Raw genomic sequence first — 8,430 nt, 5'->3', positions numbered from 1 at the left:
CTTCTTCATCAAGGAGACCCCAGAAAAAACTTAAAAACTGAATTCCCAGCCATGACTGGAAGGGAGGCCAGACACGCCTTGTTCCACCCCTTCCTGTTTGAATATAAGGCACAGTAAGAGCAGCATCGATGTTAAAATAGAGATCATAAGACTGACAGAACAGACTCTTTGTGGCAATTTAAGATACCAAATGATAAACAAGACCTAAGGCAAGGGTTGAGTTACACCTGCAGGCATCATCTTGCTACATCCATCTTTTTTTTTTTTTTTTTTTTTTTTTTTTTTGAGACAGTCTCACTCTGTTACCCAGGCTGGAATGCAATGGCACCATCTCAGCTTACTGCAACCTCCACCTCCCTGGTTCAAGCAACTCCCCTGCCTCAACCTCCCGAGTAGCTGGAATTACAAGTGCACCCCACCAGGCCTGGCTAATTTTTTCATATTTTTAGTTGAGATGAGGTTTCACCATGTTGGCCAGACTGGTCTCAAACTCCTGACCTCAGGTGATCTGCCCACCTCTGCCTCCCAAATTGCTGGGATTACAGGCGTGAGCCCCTGCGCCTGGCCCATCCATCCTTAATATTCCTTTCTGCTGATTCCAAGTTTTAGACAGAGCCTTACTACTTTAACCAATTGCAAATTAAAGACTCTCTGAATCCGCCTATTACCTGTAAACCCTGCTTCAAGATGTCCTGACTTTTTGGGCCGAACCAGTGTATACCTTCCGTGTGTTGATTTGTCTTTGCTTGTGACTCCTGCCTTCTTAAAATGTATAAAACTTAGCCAAGCATGGTACTGGGCACGTGTATTCCCAACGACTCAGGAGACTGAGGCAGAACTTGAGCCCCGGAGGTCAAGGCTGCAGTAAGCTGAGATTGCACCACTATACTCCACAGAGTGAAGACCCTGTGTCAAAAATCATCATAATAATATATAAAGCCAAACTGTAATCCAGCCACTTCAAGATCACTTACCCAAGGCTCCTTGGGCTTGTGTTTTTTCTGGGCCATGGTCACTCATCATATTGGTTCAGAATAAACCTCGGTAAAATATTTTACAGAGTTTAGTTTTACTGTTAACACCTTTACATTAAAGAAAGCACTAACTGGGGAGCTACTTAGATCTAAATCTGAAACTTTATCACCCTCTGATGATGATATCATGACGGAACATCATGAATGGTAGATCTTTTATTTTCTTCCTCATGATCAAGGCAACCATTTAAATAGCTCTTGCTAGATGCCAAGCACTGATCCCAGCACTTTACATCTGCTCCTTATTTAATCTTCACACAAACCTGATGAGATAGGTTCCCGTTAATACTCCAATCTTCTGAAGGGGAAATTTGCCCGAGGAAACACAGTTAGTAAGCAGAGGAGCCAGGATCGAAACCCACACTATGTGGCCCACCGCTGTACTTTCTATGGAGAGTGCAGAAAGTGTCTCCCATCTTCTAATTTTTATTTTTGTTTTATTTTAGAGACAGGGTCTTGCTCTGTTGCCCAGGCTGGAGTGCAGTAGTATAATCAGAGCTCACCGAAGCCTGGAATCACTCAAGCGCTCTTCCTGCCTCAGCTGCCAAAGTAGTTAGGACTATACTACAGGCACACAGCACCATGCTTAGCTAATTTTTTAACTTTCTGTAGAAAGGAGGTTTCACTATGTTGCCCAGACTGGTCTCGAGCTGTAGGCCTCAAGCCATCCCTCTGTCTCAGCTTCCCAAAGTGTAAAGATTACAGGCATGAGCCACTGCACCTGGCTCTATATTTTAATTTTGACTATCCGTTACCTGCATAGCATGTAGCACAATTAAAGCCACCAGCTCCATTTCTGGAAAACTCCAACCATTGCTAAGTTTGGTGTTTAGGTGTACAGGCAAGGCCTAAACACTGTTGGGATATTGGCTGGGTGGTATGGTATAATGTGAAATATGAAGCTGACATGCTACCCACTGCACTAAGAGGGCAATTAGTATGATATATATTTGGTCTTTGCCCCAGTTCTTGTCACAGAGCTTCTAAAATCCTTAGAATTTCCTGAGTGATGGGAGTGTCTTCTGTTATTTATAAAGAGCCCCCTTTATTTATTTTATTTTACTATCATTATTATTATTATTATTTTGAGACAGAGTCTCACTCTCTCACCCAGGCTGGAGTGCAGTGGCATGATCTTGGCTCACTGCAACCTCCACCACCAGGGTTCAAGCAATTCTCCTGCCTCGGCCTCCTGAGTAGCTGGGATTACAGGCGCGTGCCACCATGCCCAGCTATTTGTATTTTTGTATTTTTAGTAGAGATGGGGTTTCGCCATGTTGGCCAGGCTGGTCTTGAACTCCTGACCTCAGGTGATCCACCCACTTCGGCCTCCCAAAGTGCTGTGACTACAGGCATGAGCCACTAGAGCCCCAGCTAGACTCAGATGGAGCTGGTGACCAGAAAGACGAAGCAGTTATAGGATTTCAGGACTGGGATTTTCAGCCCCACCTAGCAACCTCCAGGAGATGCAGGGTCAGGGCTGGAGGTCAGGCTCTATACAAAGTCTTAGACAAGGAGATGTGCTTTTGGGTTGCTGAACAGAAGGAGGAGGTGTGTTTGCTGAGCTTCCAGGTTGCTGAACACATGGAAGTGCTGGGAGGGTGGCATGCCACCCCCTCCCCGGTACTATGTCCTATGCCCTACCCATCCCTTCACCTGGCACGCCATCCATATCCTTTGTAGTATTCTTCATTATGCCAAACCAGTCAATATAAGTGTTTCCCTGAGTTCTGTGAGCCAGCCCAGCAAATGAATGGAAGCTAAGAATGGGGTCGTGGAGTGCAATTTATAGTGGGTGGGTCAGAAGTGTATGTGACAATCTACTTCTGAGAGTTGGCATCAGAAGAAGGGTCAGTCTTGTGGGACTGAGCCCCAACCCGAGCTCTGACTCTCTCTCAAGTAGATAGTGTCAGAATTGAACTGAGGTATGACATAGCCAGCTGGTGGCCCCCAGAGGATTGCTTGGTGTGTGTGTAAAGACCCCCACACATCTGGCCACACTTGGCTTCTGCAGTGAGTGTGGCAGTAGAGAGAAAAAAAAATTGTTTTTTCTTTTAGAGATGGTATAAGAAGTGGCTCACTTTTCTCCAATCACACAAAAACAGTTTGATTTGCTAAACACTAAATAGAACGTTGTTCCTACAAACATTTTCAAGATTGTGTCTGCAATGTGGTGCTTTTAAAAAGCGAACTCTAACAACAGTTAATTGCACTGTGTATATTATCAGTTATCATTATTTGTTAAGTTTCTCACATGGTTAGAGTCAAGATGTCCAAGCTGCAAAGTGTAACTTCTGTCTTTAAGAATAGAAAAGGAAATAGAAATAGAAAAGTTACTGCTTACGAGTGGAAAGAAAGAATGAAGTGAAGATAACGGAAGGAAACCCATCCATCCCATCAGAGAGATTTCAGTCTAGACCCAGAAGAAAAAGGCTTTCTTAGTTAATTCTCAACATTTTCTAAGCAAAGACAATTAAATAGTCGGAGGCGTTCAGTTCCAAGAAATGGCTCTAAACTGGACTGTATTCTTCTTAATATTGCTCATGGAGAGAGGAAATGGAGGCCATCTTTGGCCTTCCCTGAGAATCTTCCTCAGTGGAAATTTCTGGTGATATTTAGAGGCAAGTCACCTCTGCTTACCTTTTCCTGCTTATTCTGTGCCAGATCCCCTGCTTAGTCCTGGGATTCAAGTACAAAGAAACCTGGCCCCCAGACTCCAGCAACTAAGAGTCTAGTTGTGGGCAAAACTGTATAAAAGATGATTATGAGCCATATGATACGTGCTTTCATGGGGCATGTACAGAATATACTGGAAACCCTCAGAAAGGAGTGAACCAGTTTCCCTGGGAAGGGCGTCAAACCAGAATGAGCTGTTTTTAAAGCTCAGGGGCTAGATAACTTGCTTGGCAGGCAAATCGCCTTGAACCAGACAATGTCTTCATCATAGTGGTCTGGAGAAACATGGGCCGTGCAGCTACTCAAGTTCTGGTCTCTTTTGTTGGGGTATTTATTGTTTTGATTGCCACATTTATGTGATACATTTTATGACTTTTTAAAATGCCTCTCATTTTTCCTACAATGAAATAATCGATTTTAAATCATGTTTGAAGTCTCTAGCTTACTTTGCTTTAATCATAACAACAAAATTGAATTTTACACAAAATGCAAATCATAATTTTATAAAATGAAACATGAAAGTAAAGTTGAACATCTGGGGTAGTGTTTGTAAACAAAGCGTGAAGAATTTTATTTATTGTGCTTTCTGGCCATTTTGATGATCAAATATAAATCTCAGGAAAGTAATATAAGAATAAAAGTCATTGGTAATTTTAGCCTACTCTTAACCCCAGATTCTTTTCACCAGCCCAGCACATTGTAGGAAATGAGAGAGGAGACAGCATTCGGCAGTAAGGAACTGGTTATCATCGGAGTCATGTTGAATGTGAACGTGACTTCACTCAGTTAAGTCTTAAACAACTACTGCAGGTAACTGTGGTCCCTGCACTGGAGACCCTTATTATATCTCACATAAAATAGTTAATTGCTTCCAAATGAAGCTCAAATCAGAGAGAGAAATGTCTATTTTGACTAGTACTAAACTAAAAGTAGGCAATGGGCACCGTGGTTTTGCCTGACTCTGTGGATTCTCAAGGATATTCATTTATTTAATAGAAAAAATTAAGGCATGTGTCCTCCAGGGACAGCCACTCTTAGGACACATGGACAGAAATGCAATTTTCTCTCTAATTTCTTTGATGGATTCAGTAAAGTTTCCTGTTAGTCTACATGATAACAGTGTTTCTGAGTTTCCAATTGCATTTTAGCTTGTATATAATAAACCCATTCAAATAGTATCGAGTCTTCCTTTCAAACTAATCCAAATCCATTGACATTATATTAAATGATATTGTTGTAAATGAAGTCACAGATGTAACAATACAGTGTGATTTTTCTCTTCAAATTGTTAAGGTCAGGAGAATATCCTTAAAACTAACTTTGTTAGAAGAAAATATCTCAACTGCTTGTAAATAGGAAAACATAAACATTCTTGTGTATTTTGAAGCTTTTATTTTGGCTCAAAAATGGAAGTTAAATTTTCATGAAAGTCATGGAATGTTATAAGGAAATTCTCTGAACAAATTAACAATTTACTGTTAAGCTCTTCATCATGAGTTATGCTTACTTAATTTCAAAAGCAATATACTGGAAAAGATGATAAAAATATAAATAAGTCTACATTGTGGTATTAAACTAGGTCCTGTCAACGTAAATTGGTAGGGAAAAAAATACGAATTTTTTAGTATACAATTATGTTTGAAATTTGATTGCTAATGGATTTCTGTATTCATATCAAGGTCAGATGGGCAATTGTTTATGAGTAATCTGAAATCTCGAATAGCCTCTTCCGACAGGTTTTATAACATCTATTTATTTTAGACATTTTGCCATTTCTAATGTTTCTCCCTCCTAGTTTTTTTCCATAAGAGTAATGCAATACATTTTGTCAAATTTGCACTTGTTTTCAAAACCCTCCTTTATTTTACTGGAGAGCTTGCAATTAACCCACTTCTCCCTGTTGAGCAGCATCTCTGTAATAACAGCTTTCCTGGCAGAGCTTTTGTTAGGTAGATTTTCAAATCAAGAGCCCATAAAGGTTGGAAAAAATCCAGTCATATTAAAGTTCAGCAAATCTCTTTCAAGGTCATATCCCTTGAGGTTATAGAAGTTTTTTGTTTTTTTTTTTTTTATTCCTGGAAAAGATTGCCAAGTCATTTTCCATATTAAAAAAATAAATTAAGACAAACACTGTTACCTGTTTTACCAAATGTTGGGAGAGACGCTAAGATTTTACTTCTTCCAATGAATTGACAAGGAAGAGATTTTCTGCTCTCTTTGCCCCTTTGAAGCTTGGTAGCAGGAAGGGTGAGACTTCTGTAAACTGCGCTAGACTCATTCATGCAGCCAGAGCTGGCCGGCGATCCAGCTGCATGAAAGAGCTTAACAGTCAAAGGGCATGGTAATTCCCTCCATCTGCCTTTTCTTTCTTCTAAGTCAAAATCTTCACCTGGTGTTTTTGATTCATGTGTTCTAATTATGATGGCTGCCATCAGCAGCCCTGTGGGTGACACCACAAACTCACTGAGCCCACGGAGCATGCTGAGGCTTGTGAAGCGACCATGTCAGCCTGATTTTAGGGCCCATTTTGCAGCTCTCCACAGGCCTATCTAAAAGCATCAGGAGTCTCAGTCTTGCAGGACAAGTGCATTGTCTTTCTAAATGTCTCTTCCTGATAAGCAAATCCAAATATGGTTCATTCACTGTGGCTTTGAAGGCACAGTGGGGAACTTGGCTTGCATGGTGGATACAACAAAATGCTTAATATTATCACTTGGTATAGAGCTAAAGAACGCAATTTCCAATTCCAAGATGAAAACCTTTGCTCCCCAGCTATGATCAAGAGTTTGAAATTTAAATCAGGAGTCTTGAAAGCTATTCTAACTCTCAAAAGGGCTGGCTTTCCCATACATACAAAGAAGAAAATGCTGTGCTTGCATGAGTATCTGAATCAAGAAAAGCTCACATCATTTTAGTAAATGTAATACTTGCCTCTTTCGATTGGAATGCTGTTGAGTATTTTTCAGTGTTTTCAGTTCATTTGTTTTATTGTATTTCCCATTGTTTAGATTATGATTAGGGCTGGTCCTCTAGTCCTTTTTTATTACTTTATATACCTCCTATTGTTTTAGTGTTTCCGCATTAATAACACCTGGCAACATCCAAACACATTTTGATTTAAGATAAGTACAAAACAAGCATCAAAAATAAGCTTAGCAACTTCTTTAGCACTCCACTCCCTTTCTCTGTTATTACAGTTTACATATCTTGAGTCACTGTTTTTATTTTCCCCCCAGCTTTATTGAAGTGTAATTGACAGATAAAATTATATATTTTATGGCGTACAATGTGATGTTTTTACATATGTATACACTGCAAAGTCATTACCACAGTAAAACTAATTAACATCTCCATCACTTCACATAGTTACCTTTGTGATTATATGTGTGTGTGTGTGTGTGTATGTGTGTGTGTGGTGAGAACAGTAAAGATTGCTCTCTTGGCAAATTTCAAGTGTGCAATAGATTATTATTAACTGTAGTCACCACGCTGTGCATTAGATCTCCAGAAATTTATTCATTCTGTGTAACTGAAACTTTGTACAATTTAACCAGCATCTTCCCATTTGCCCCACATTGCAGCCCCTGGCAACCACCATTCTACTCTCTATTCTATGAATTTGACTTTTTTAGATTCCACATACAAGTGAGATCCTGCAGTACATGTTTTTCTTTGCCTGACTTATTTCACTTAACATAGTGTCTTCCAGGTTCATTCATGTCTCAAATGATGGCATTTCCTTCCTTTTTAAGGCTGAATAATATCTGTGTGTGTGTGTGTGTGTGTGTGTGTGTGTGTGTGTGTGTGTAGCACTTTTTATTACTTTTATTATGTAGTATTTTGAGGAACATTTTAGTTCTGTCTGGGTCAAGTTGGATCAAAGAAATTTAGTTGATGTAAGAAAATCACATTTAGGATTCATTTCAGGAACTGGAAACTTAAATAATCTCCAATAATTTGCAAGTGGTGTCTTAAGTTACTTCAGAGCACCTTTTTCACAGGCTGTGCTTCTCCACTCCACTCCACATCCCAGCTACATCAGTCCAGAAATTCACAGAAGAAATTTACCTACCGGTTTGCAAGGTAATTCGGGTTGGGAAGCTGTTCTATAGTTAACACCTACACAAACAACAGTAGCCTGAAATCCCTTGCATAGTTGACTATTCTGATAGTTTATTTAGGCAGAGTCATTTCTACCCTGGCATGCTTGCTATAGGTTATTTCTGTGTCTCTCAATATTCAGATTTGTATTTTAGATGGATGTCTTTTGTCTTGGTCAGTTCAGGCTGCTATCACAAAAATTTCATACACTGAGTGGCTTAAATAACAGAGATTTATGTCTCACAGTTCTCCAGGCTGGGAAATCCAACATCAAGGTGCTGGCTGACATGGTTCCCAGTGAGGATCCCTTTCCTGGTTTACAGACAGACACCTTCTTGGTGTACACTAACATGGCAGAGACAGAGATCATCTCCCCGTGTCTCTTCTTATAAGGGCACTAATCCTGTTCACAAGGGCCCCACCTTTATGACCTAATTAGTCCCCAAAGTCCCCACCTCCTAATACAATCATATTGGTTATTAGGGCTTCAACATATGAATTTCAGGGGATGTAAACATTCAGTCCATAGCAACTTTGGCCTAAATGAAAACTGGTGTGATATGTTGCATTCAGTCAACTCTTTCAGCGGATGATTGATACCAGTTGCTGAGCTGCTGAG

Source organism: Rhinopithecus bieti, unplaced genomic scaffold, assembly GCF_001698545.2.
Source record: "Rhinopithecus bieti isolate Rb0 unplaced genomic scaffold, ASM169854v2 scaffold_38004, whole genome shotgun sequence".
In the NCBI taxonomy this organism is placed as follows: Eukaryota; Metazoa; Chordata; class Mammalia; order Primates; family Cercopithecidae; genus Rhinopithecus; species Rhinopithecus bieti.
Note: the sequence above shows the minus strand (reverse complement) of the source record.